Source organism: Symphalangus syndactylus, chromosome 5, assembly GCF_028878055.3.
Source record: "Symphalangus syndactylus isolate Jambi chromosome 5, NHGRI_mSymSyn1-v2.1_pri, whole genome shotgun sequence".
Lineage (NCBI taxonomy): Eukaryota > Metazoa > Chordata > Mammalia > Primates > Hylobatidae > Symphalangus > Symphalangus syndactylus.
In genome coordinates this window covers 154,917,685-154,929,277 of record NC_072427.2, presented here as the reverse complement: position 1 = coordinate 154,929,277, position 11,593 = coordinate 154,917,685, and positions in this window count along the sequence as shown.

The window sequence follows — 11,593 nt, the reverse complement described above, 5'->3', positions numbered from 1 at the left end:
CCAGGATCAGGGGCAAGGGAGAGATGCGTCCCGAACGGTCCTGTGCCCATTCTTTCTGGAACCTTTCATGTGATCTCAGCTGCCCTTTCTCTACTTGACACACTGATTGTGGCACCCACTGGTCTAGCTGTGGTCTACAAGGAACCCCCAAAGGGAAGGGCACAGTGAGCAGGGGCATCGGCCTGAGTGACAAGGATTTGAGAGGGCAGGTTGGATGCAGGGAGAGGATCGGCCAAATGCCATGTGTCCGGACTTAGACTGCCTGGTTCAAATTGGACTTCACCCTTTTTGACTTCATGATCTGGTACAAGTCCTATGAAAATGCGTTGCTCCTTCTCTAGTCCGTAAAATCATCATGAAATGTGCACTCGTAACTGGGAAACTACGCAGATGAAATGAAACAAGCTGCATAGAGCACAGAGCTCAGAGCCTGGCCTTTAGGAAGCCCTCAGTGAGGGTTCATGATGCCCTGGTGTCTGTCTTCATCCTCTTTATCCTCATCATCACCTTCATCATCTTTGTTGTTCTTAGGGAATAGTTTAGAGGGACTCATTCCCTGCTATCTTGGGTGAGGTGTCTATGAAAAGGACAACTCAGTGGGGGAGGAAGGCAAAAGTTTGAATAAGATTTCTGAGGCCCCCTCACCACAAGCAAGAACAGAAACTCCACAGTCTGCTGAGCTGACAGGTTGCAGCTTGGTCTCCTCCCATCTGCCCACCGCACTGTCCTCTTTGTCCTGAAGATGAGGAAACAAAGCGAGGCTCCCGAAGGTCCCTCAGCTGAACTGCCCTTCCCCCTGCCGGGCCATGACCGCGGAGAACAGGTCCACTGCCCTCCCTGCGTGGTGCACGATGGAGGCTCAGACTCCGTCCTCAAGGCTGGCAAGAAGACAGGGTGAGACATGAGCCTCCTGATACAGGTGACGGGTGTGGAGCCCACAGGACTGGAACCTCAGACTGCAGGACTGGAGGCACAGACTGAGTATTGACTATTCTATGGCCTGGGGGGCTCAAGGCACAGAGCTCCTCATTAGCCAAAGTCGCCCAAGCTCCCCAATCTCTAAAGATTTCCTCATAAGACTGCAGGAAGAAGAAGAGAAAAGGGAGTGTCCATAGAAGCTTTGGGGCTCTTCCTGTAATCAGGAGGAAGCTTGTGTGTATTCTTCGCTTCTTTCTTTTCTTTCTAAAGATCCAACTGCTTTCATTTTCATCTGTTATTATGGGAAAATATACCACGTATCAATACTAAAAGTTGTAAATAGATATGATTTCATCTAGAATGGCCGCTATAAACATTGACAATTTCCACTATTTTTCAGTTGACAGTTGAATGACATTAAGTACCTTTACATTGTTTAGCAACCATCACCGCCGTCATCTCCAGAACAGTTTTGTCTTTGAAAATGGAAATGGCACCCATTCACCAAACTCTCCATTCCTCTCTCTCGCCCACCCCGGGGGCCACCATTCTGATTTGCAACTCTATGAGTTTAACTACTCTAGGCACTTGATAGAAGTGGAATAATACCGTGTTGAATTTGTTTTTCTGTTTTTTTGTTTTTTGTTTTTTTTTTTTGAGACAGAGTCTTTCTCTGTCGCCCAGGCTGGAGTGCAGTGGCGTGATCTTGGCTCACTGTAAACTCCACATCGTGGGTTCGAGCGATTCTTGTGCCCCAGTCTCCCGAGTAGCTGGGATTACAAGCGTGCGCACCCACGCCGAGCTAATTTTTGTATTTTTAACAGAGACAAGCTTTCAGCATATTGGCCAGGCTGCTCTCGAACTCCTGACCTTAAGGGATCCGCCTGCCTCAGCCTCCCAAAGCGCTGGGGTTACAGGTGTGAGCCACTGAGCCTGGTCTTGTTTATCCTTTTGAGATTTCTTTATTTCACTGATGATAATGTCTTCAAGGTTCATCCATGTTGCAGCCTGTGTCAGAAGTGCCTGTCTGGTTTTGTTTTTTGGTTTTGTTTCATTTTGTTTTTTGTTTTGTTTTGTGTTTACATGGAGTCTCACTGTCGCACAGGCTGGAGTGCAGTGGCACAATCTGAGCTCACTGCAACCTCCGCTTCCCGGGTTCAAGCGATTCTTGTGCCTCAGCCTCCCGAGTAGCTGGGACTATAGGCACACGCCACCACGCTGAGCTGATTTTTTGCATTGTCTTTTTTTTTTTTTTTGAGAGGGAGTCTTGCTCTGTCGCCCAGGCTGGAGGGCACTGGCACGATCTTGGCTCACTGCAAGCTCCGCCTCCCAGGTTCACGCCATTCTCCTGCCTCAGCAGGAGAAAATATCCCAGGTCTGGGGTTCAAGACCAGCCTGACCAGTATGGAGAAACAATGTCTCTACTAAAAATACAAAAAAAAAAAAAAAAAAAAACAAGAAAGAAAACTGAACGGGGCATGGTAGCACATGCCTGTAATCCCAGCTACTCGGGAGGCTGAGACAGGAGTATCGCCTGAATACGGGAGGCAGAGGTTGCAGTGAGCCGAGATCGTGCCATCGCATTCCAGCCTGGGCAACAAGAGTGAAAGTCTGTCTCAAAAAAAAGAAAACAAAGAAAGAAAAAGAAAAAGAAAAGAAGAAAAAAAAGAAAATATTACTCCCATTATCGCAGGGGGTGTTCAGCCCTGATGATATTGTTTTCTAATACCCAGGGAAGGGGAGTATGATATTACTCCCAGTACCGCAGGGGGTGTACACCTTTTTGTGATATTGTGTCTGATATCCAAGGAAACAGAGGATGACATTACTCCCAATATCGCAGAGGGTGGACACCCCCCTGGGATATGGTTCCGAATATCCCAACGGGGAGAGGATGATATTACTCCCCATATCAACCCTGGAGGGTTATCTTCCGCCCCTACTCTTGGCCACCGCTTAGCCTGAGCTGGTCTTCTCTCTTGGCCCGGCTCAGTGAAGAAAAGTCTCCATTCCTCCTCTCGGGGGACCGTAAGGGTCATGGTAACTCCCGTTCCGGGTAGCTTTAGCAGCAAAGAGCCGTGCTCTGTCAAAGAGACAGTGCCTCTCAGCTTGTTAAGCAAGTCCCTCCCCAACAAGGGCAAGGGACAGTCAGGCATGGACAAAAACTGATGAGTCACTGTATGTCCTCCTACAGTGCAAGTCCCAGGCAAGCAGAAAGCTTGCTTTGCTGAAACCCCCGTGGCTCCGATGATGTCAATAGTCTTTCCGGAGAAGGGGGCGACCGGGGCGGTTACTAGCCAATGTCCAGCACCGGTATCTACGAGAAAATCAACGCCTCTACCCCCGACTGTCATTCTGACCATGGGCTCTTCGGGGACACTTGAGCCCGCTCTCCCTCAGTCCAAGAACCCTTCTGCCAGGTTGAGCAGGGCCCCTTCCTCCTTGTCCAGGGCCTCCTGCTCTGAGTCACCTTGTTTTCTTTTAAGCTAAGGGCATTTGTTCTTCCAATGTCCTATTTCTTTACAATAAGCACACTGTTTACGCTGCCAACTCTGACAGCCAAGCTGAGTTTCTTTCCCAGGGCCCCCCTTCCCTTGCCTCTTTGGGGGGACCCCTCTGATTCCTGCAGCTAACAGGCAGGTCGGCGTCTCGCCGGGCCTGACGTTCATTCTCTGTGCGGTGTTCCTTACCGCTTACTGCATCCCTGTTTACAAACACCTGCTTAGCTCTCTCTAATAATTGTGATGTATTCGTCCCTGCAAGCCCAGCCTGTTTCTGCAGTTTTCTTCTCATGTCTTCTGCGCTTTGACGGACTCAAGCCATGTGAAGCATGTGCTGATTTTCAAGGCTATCGGGATCAAAGGGAGTATATATACGATAGGCCTCACACAATCTCTCATAGAATTGTGCTGGACTTTCTTCTTTTCCCCGAATGACCTCAGAGACCTTGTTAACGTTTGTGGCCTTCTGAGCTCCCCTCTTGAATGCTTCCAAGAGAGCTTCCCTGTCTCGGTTTAGCCTTTGCATATCCTCTCTTTCATTTGGGTCCCACTGGGGGCCGGTTCCTGGTAACTGGGTCCTTCCATACTCTTGGGGGTTTTGATAATCAGCTGGTGCATGTTCCTCTAGCCACTTAGTTGCTGCTAGGAGCGCTCTCCGCCTTTCATCTCTGTGAAAGAGGAACATGAGCAACCGGTGGCAATCAGCCCAGGTGGGGTTGTGGGTCTGGATAATAGTTGGGAGCAAATCAATTCGAGCTTGTGGCTTTTCGGTATAGGACGGGGTATGGTTTTTCCAGTTGAGAAGGTCGGCACAGGTGAAGGGCTGGTAGAGAAAAACACGCCTCTCCACCACGTGACCATCCTCATCTATCCCAGTATACCGCTGCTCTGTCAGGGGCATTTGTATCCCCGTTTTGGGTCGTCAACGAGCTGCCAAGGGAGGGGTTTCTCCCGAGGCCTCACCCCCTCTCTTGTCTCCTCTGGGTGGCCTAGGGATACGCTTGTCTTGCGGAGGCGCAAGCACTGTGGGCTCAAGAGTGGGGAGCCTCTTTCCCTGGTAAGGGGAGGGCACCACTGGGATCACTGGTGCCATCTCCTACAATGGATCTTCTGACGTTGGGTCGAACAGAACTTGAGGAGTTGATTTCCCTGGGCGGGTGGAGCGGGATCCTTCCTCAGCTGTCTGTCCGTTGGCTACTAGTATTGCTGCTGCCTGCCCTCTTAGCCACTGTGGGGGGTCTAGCGACAGCTGTCACCAAGTGTCTATGTATGGGAAGCGGTCTAGGTATCCTTTCCCAGTTACCATGTGCCACACTTGAGAAACAAGGGACCTGTCCAGGCTTACTTCTGACGGCCAACCCACTTCTAATGTTGGGCAATCTATTTCCCACAAAGTTTGAAGTTCCTCGGTGGTCTGCTGGTTAGGAGTCGGCACTCTCACCGCCGCGGCCCAGGTTCCATTCCCGGTCATGTGAACCAAAAAGTGGAGCAGGACGAGCCGTGGACAAAACCCCTCAGACGCCGGATTCAAGAAGGAAGAAGTTCCTTTTAATCGGCCGGGGGCGTCGGCAGCCTCGCATATTAAGAGCCCAGCGCCCCGAAGGAAGACAGACTTCCTAGGCCTTTTCTCAGGGCTTACAGCTCTAAGAGGTTCCACGTGAAAGGGTCCTGATGGATTCAGAGCACATGTGCTTAGAGTGGGGGGGGGGTTCATCTTTTCACCTCAGGCCGGCTCATCAGTGGCAGCGGCTGGTCTTGCCACTGACTTCAATCCTCTTGGTTTTCAACTTTTACTTCCTCCTCCTCTTCAGAGACAGGAGACAGAAAGAGAAATGCCTTCTCTCCTCAGGGCCACAGGATGATATGACTCCAAATAATACTGTGAGGAAGGTCGCAATATTACTTATGACAATTAATAATATCAATTATTAATTGATATTAATAATTATCAATATTAATAACTGATCATATAATTTTTAAAATCAATATCGATAATAAAGATAATTAACATTCAAGAGTCATACTGACAATAAAAGTAATTAATATTAACTATTAATAACACCTGATATTAACAACTGGGACAGATCATATTCATTAGAACACAGTAATATTAGCTCATAATAATTAATATTAATAACCCGAAAACTTTTTATTAGCAATTATTTCTTAACATTAATATTGGTAATTCATATTAATGTGAATCGTAAATGAGTAACAAGTAACACTAATATGACTCCTAATACCGCAGTGGGTGTACCCCCACCTACGATAGTGTTCTTAATGTCCAGGGATGGAGAGAGCATGGTATTACTTTCAATATCGCAATAGGTGTACAGCCACCTGACGATATTGATCCGAATAGAATCTCCAGGGGGTGGAGGACCCCCATCGCAGGGGCGCGAGGCGCCCCCCGTGAGGCGGGGCGTAAGAGCCAGCCCCTCTGCCCCCCAGGCTCTTAGGACCCCCATCGCAGAGAGGCGAGGCGCACCCCGCAAGGCAGGGCATAAGAGCCAGCCCCTCTGCCCCCCGGGCTCTTAGGACACCCATCGCAGGGGGGCGAGGCGCTCACCGTGAGGCGGGGACTGACAGCGAGCCCCTCTGCCCCCCGGGCTCTTAGGACCCCCATTGCAGGGCGGCAGGGTGTAAGAGCCAGCCCCTGTGGCCCCCTGACTCTAAGGATCCCCATCGCAGGGGGGCGAGGCGCGCCCCGCGAGGCGGGGCGTAAGAGCCAGCCCCTCTACCCCCTTGGCTCTTAGGAACCACGGTGGACTCACAGCATGTTTACCATGTTGTGACTAATATCATCTCCTCCTCTGGAAATTGTCAACTATTGCACAGACGGGTGTACACCGGCTTTGTACAGAGGACGTACACCCGTCTGTATTCGAGTAATATCATCCTCTTCCTCCCTGAAGATTAAAAACAGTATCACAAGGGTGCTTCTACTCTCTGCGATATTGGGTGTCACGTCCTCCTCTCCCACGTTGCAATTAGAATGCTAACCCTAACCCTAACCCTACCCTAAACCTAAACCTTAACCCCAAACCCAACGCTTAACCCTAACCCGACCCTGACCCTGACCCTTGACCCTTGACCCCTGACCCCTGACCGCGACCCCTAACCCCAACCCCTAGCCCTAGCCCTAGCCCTACCCTAACCCTAACCCCTAACCCCTAACCCTAACCCTACCCTAACACTAACCCTAACCCCTAACCCTAACCCCTACCCTAACCACAACCCCAACCCCAACCCTAACCCCTAACCCCACCCCTAACCCCACCCCTAACCCTAATCCCACCCCCAACCCTAACCCTAACACCAACCCCAACCCCAACCCCAAGCCCAACCCCAATCCCAACCCAACCCTAACCCTAACCCTAACAACCCTAACCTTAACCCTAACCCTAACAACCCTAACCCTAACAACCCTAACCCTAACCCTAACCCCTAACCCCAACCCCAACCCCAACCCGACCCCGACCCTAACCCCTAACCCCTAACCCTAACCCAAGACCTAGCCCTAGCCCTAACCCTAACCCCTAACCCTCACCCGAACCCGAACCCTAAAACCCTAACCCTAACCCTAACCCCAACCCCAACCCCAACCCTACCCTAACCCTACCCCTACCCCGACCCCGACCCCAACCCCTAACCCTAACCCTAGCCCTAACCCCTAACCCTAACCCCAACCCCAACCCTAACCCTAACCCAACCCTAAGCCCAACCCCTAACCGCTAACCCTAACCCCTAACCCTAACCGTAATCCCAACCAGACCCCAACCCTAAGCGTAACCCTAACCCCTAACCCCAACCCCTACCCCTACGCCTAGCCCCAGCCCGAGCCCGAGCCCTAACCCCTAGCCCCAAACCCTAACCCCTAACGCCAACCCCTACCCCAACCCTAACATTGCAAGCATTACAGGTGCTTGTTACATGTGTAATGTGGGTGTCATATTTTGGGTGTGCTGTCTGTATTAGGAGTGCTGCATTTGTGTTTCGAGGCTGCACTGTGGACCTGGCACTGCAGTCCCTTGCCTTCGCTTGGGAAAACCTCGTTGGCGAGGATTCGGAGGGGCGTTTGGTTTCCCGTTTTCCACACTGAACCCTTCTAACTGGTCTCTGAACTTGATTATTCAGGGCTGCAAACGGGAAGGAGTCTACTCACCGTCGATGCGGCCCCCAATTGTCCCAAAGCGAGGCAACGCCCTGAACGTCTGTGATGAGGAGAATGGTGCTCTGCCTTTGCGGTGTACCCCGGGTCTGTGCTGACGAGAACGCGGCTCCACCCTCGTGGTGCTCCTGGCCCGCGCGCCCGGGTCTGTACTGAGAAGAACGCTGCTCCGTCTTCGCGGAGTCTCCGCAGAAGAGAACGCAGCTCGGCCATCGCGATGCCCTCCGGGTCTGCGTTGCGGAGAACGCAGCTCCTCCCTCGCAAAGGCACCGCGCCGGCGCAGGCGCAGAGAGGCGCGGCGCGCGGTCGCTCCGCGGCGGAGGCGCAGAGAGGAGGCGCGGCGCGCCGTCGCTGCGCGGCGGAGGCGCAGAGACGCGCGGCGCGGCGGCTCGGCCCCCGTGGGGAGGCGCGGCGCACGCGCACAGACGCGCGGCGGCGAGGCCCCCATGGGGAGGCGCGTCGCTGTGCAGAGACGCACGGCGGCGCGTCGCCGGCGGGGCGGGTGCGGCGCAGGCGCAGACATGCATGCCGCCGGGCCGGGGGTTGGGAGCGTTGCAGGCACAGAGACACACGTCGCCGGGGGTGCGGCGCAGAGACGGGTGGAACCTCAGTAACCTGAAAAGCCAGGCACTATAAGACCTGTTTGCTCACATTGCAGTGCCACTGCGCCTCCTGCTAGCGCCTAGGGCAACTGCAGCGCCCTCTAGCTAACACTGGTGGCCAGCGCCCCCTGCTAGCACCGGGGCACGCAGGGCCCTGTTGCTCACAGTATAGTGGCAGCACGCCGCCTGCTGGCAGCTAGGGACGTTGCAGGGCCCTCTTGCTCACAGTGTAGTGGCAGCATGCTCGCCTGTTGGCAGCTGTGGACACTGCCGGGCCCTCTTGCTCCAAGTGTAGTGGCGGCTGGCTCCCCTGCTGGCAACTGGGGACACTGCTGGGCCCTCTTGCTTTTAGTGTAGTGGGGGCACGCCCTCTTCTGGCCCCTGCGGGCACTACAAGATCCTCTTGCTCACAGTGTAGTGGCAGCACGCCCCCTGCTGGCAACCAGGGCACTGCAGGGTCCTCTTGCTCATGTTGTGGTGCCCGTGCACCACCTGCTGGCAGCTAAGGACACTGCAGGGCCCTCTTGCTCACAGTGTGGTCGTCGTATACCCCTGCTGGCAGCTGGGGACACTGCCAGGCCCTCTTGCTGGCAGGGTCGTGGCAGCATGCCACCTGCAGGCAGATGGGGACTATGCAGGGCCCTCTTGCTCCAGGTGTGATGGCTGGGGTCCGCTACTGGCCACCTCCTGAGGATTTAACAGAAACCAGCCCTTTCTAAGGCTCCACCACAGATATCAACCTATCCTTTCTTGTCTGATAAGAGACCATCCATGACGGAGAGGTTCTGGCCAGCATGTACAGGATGCACAAAGCACGTTTTCATGTCCTCTGCTTCACCTTTTAATGTCAGATGGCTGAAAACTCCACCTTGGGATCATGCTAACACTGCCATTTTTTGTACATGGGACCCGTGAAGAACCAAGAAACTCAACTGCGCATGCATGCATTTCTCCTTCCATAAATATTCATGACTCCTCATAGAGCTTATTAAATAAATGTATTTGGCCATTCCACTCAGCATAAATTACTATTTCCTTTATCTCCTCCTTGAAGCATCTGTTTCTGGCTTCTGGCTGGAGGCTATGCTTCCCAGCTGTCAGAAGGAATATCCTGCAGGCTGCAACCCTTTATAGGAAATAAATCTCTCATTGGGTATGGTGGCTCATGCCTGTAATCTCAGCACTTTGGGAGGCCAATGTGGGTGGATCACCTGAGGTCAGGAGTTTCAGACCAGCCTGGCCAACATGATGAAACCCTGTCTCTACTAAAAATACAAAAAAAATAGCCAGGTGTGCTGGTGGGCATCTGTAATCCCAGCTAATCAGGAGGCTGAGGCAGGAGAATCACTTGAACCCAGGAGATGGAGGTTGCAGTGAACCAAGATCACACCATTGCACTCCAGCCTGGGCAACAAGAGTGAAACTCTGTCTCAAAAAAAAATAAAACCATAAAAATGAAGAAATGTCTCCTTTCCAAATTTATGAACCTCATCATTCTTCCATTGACAGCATTAAAAGGTTCAAAAATACCTTTCCATACTCTCCCACAGAAGCCCTAGAAATTGTCATACTGTTCATCATTTTGGATGCCTGAGAACTTGTAATCCAGTGAGTAGAAATGTTGGTGCCCCATTTATGGCTGTCAACCTGCCAGTTCTCAGGAGCTTGTATAAGCCTAAATCTGAAAGGATCTCACCCCATTAGGACCCTTGTCTTCTTTTGGTTGCCTTTGCCTACTGGCTCTGGCAACAGGGGTCTTTCTCCTTGGCTATCTTTGGATATGGGGGCTCCATCTTCTGTGCCACCTTAGGGAATGCCTTTTGCATGCATGGCTAAGTCATTAAAAAGCCTACAGTTTGAGTAACATTTTGAGTGAGTACTTGCTGAAGCTGGGTTGGAATCTCAGGCTTCTTTGTCTGGAAGGTAAATCTTGGGCTACAAGTTTCTTATCCTAGCTTTGGTTTTGAGGCCTCTCTGTTCTCCTCATGGGTTGGAAGTTATTCCTGGCTTTCTGTTTCAAGGTGTCTCTGTGATCTTGATCTTGCTCCTTTCATGGGAACTTCTCAGTTGACTAAATTCTCCCTTCTGAAACCTCTGCTGACTATGTGTTCCACCAATATGGAACTAATCCTGTCTACTTCCTTTCCTGTTTGCATGACTTTACTAAGAATTATTCAGAACTTTAATGGCTCCTTTGACAAAATTTTTATCTTCCAAATTGCCTCCGTTTAGACGTTTACTTTCCCAGTTGAGTCTCTCAAATCCCTATAATCACTGAAACTTCAGGCACCTCCCTCCATGCCTTGGAGGCTCTCAGTGTGCTCAAGAATCTGCAAAAGCAAATACCCAAGGCTGAAAAATAATAAAATAGAAAAAAGTTTATTTCTCAGCCTCCATAAGATTGTATGCCAAAAAAAAGGAAATCTTAAAAATCTCCAAAAATATTGGTGAGAAAAAAACTTTAGCCCTCATATGAAGAAGATAAAAACTTGCTCCATTTTCCAGAAACACAGTTATAATACAAATATAAAATGGGGCAAAGACAAAAACCAAGTCTTCTATATAAACTAGTGAATTTTGTATTATTGTAATCACATTAGTCTGGGTTCTCCAGAAAGACAGAATCAGTACGATATACGTAGATAGATAGATGAGAGAAGATTCATTAGGCGAATTGGTTCACATAATTATGGAGGCTGAGAAGTTCCACGATAGCCTGTCTCCAAGTTGGAGAACCAGGAAAGCTGGTAGCATGGCTCAGTCCAGGTCCAAAGGTCTCAGAATCAGGGAAGCCAGTGGTGTAACTCTCATTCTGAGGCCAAAGGCCTGAGACCCTGAAGTTCTGATGTCAAGGGCAGGAGAAGAAGGATGTTTCAGTTTCAGAAGGAGATAATTCACCTTTTTTATTCCTTTTTGTTCTATCTGGGCTGTCAACCAATTGGATGGTGCCTGTATTCGTCCATTTTTATACTGCTTTGAAGTAATACCTAAGTCTGAACGATTTATAAAGAAGAAAGAGGTTTAATGGGCTCACAGTTCCACACGGCTGTAGCGGCCTCACAATCATGGCAGACTGGGAAGCAAAGCCATCCTTCTTCACATGGCAGCAGCAAGAAGTGCTGAGCAAAAGGGGAAAAGCCCATTATAAAACCATCAGATCATGACAACTCACTATCATGAGAACAGCATGGCAGTAACCACCACCATGATTCACTCACCTCCCACCGGATCCCTCCCACAACATGTAGGGATTATAGGAACTACAATTCAAGATGAGATCTGGGTGGGGACACAGCCAAACCATATCAGTGCCCATCCACATTGAGTCAGGGTGGATCTTTCTTATCTCGGTGTCTTCCAGAAACACCCTCACAGATATGCCCAGAAATTGTGCTTTACCA